The sequence below is a fragment of the Coregonus lavaretus genome, assembly GCF_964263955.1.
Source record: "Coregonus lavaretus genome assembly, chromosome: 1".
Lineage (NCBI taxonomy): Eukaryota > Metazoa > Chordata > Actinopteri > Salmoniformes > Salmonidae > Coregonus > Coregonus lavaretus.
The window spans coordinates 45744236-45745035 of NC_139988.1; positions in this window are offsets into that span (position 1 = coordinate 45744236).

The following is an 800-nucleotide window of genomic DNA, read 5'->3' on the forward strand; positions in this document are numbered from 1 at the left end:
ATGACCCAGAGGAGCGGTGTTGGGTTCCGGTGGAGGACATTCTGGACCCTCCTCGGGGTTGTCCGTCTGGTCGGTGTCGTCCTATGGTGGGAGCCGCACGTCGGGGGCCGGAGTTTTTATCATTACGCACACCTGGCATCCATCATTACGCGCACCTGCAGATCATTATGATTCACACCTGGATTCCATGAACTTCCTCATGACCTCCCCTTTATATGTCCCTCCCTTACATTTAGTCCTCAGTCGGTATTGTTCCTGTGTTTATGCTATATCGCCACTGTTACACTGTCTCATTTCATGTTTGTTGTTTTATTAAGCGTTTCACCCGCACCTTCTTCTCGACTCACAGCGTCATTGTTACACCGTCTAAGCCATGTCAAGAATTGCAGGAAATTAGCTTGAAAATATTTTTTCCCACATCCACCAGCTAGGTGTAGAGACAATGTCATTCAAGATAGTAGATCTCACTCCAAGCCATCTTCAAAAGTTGGCAGCCCTGCATTTGCAGTCAAAGTTGTATATTAGGCTACTTCAAATAGTACCCGAAACACTGCTTAGTTGTCTACTGGCTAATACAGTTTTGCAATTCAAACTGTAGCCTTGTGACGTATGTTACACGATTATTTTGTGGGACAAACAGTCAGCTGGCTAGCTACTCAACCAAAATGAAGATAGCTATTGGCTTGTGACACCTTTTCCTCAAACGCACTGTTAGCTTTCTTAGTTAATTTTCTTGAGGTGTAGACACGTTCAAGTGGCAAGAACATGAGTACACAGCTGCACACTTCAACGTTTTTTAC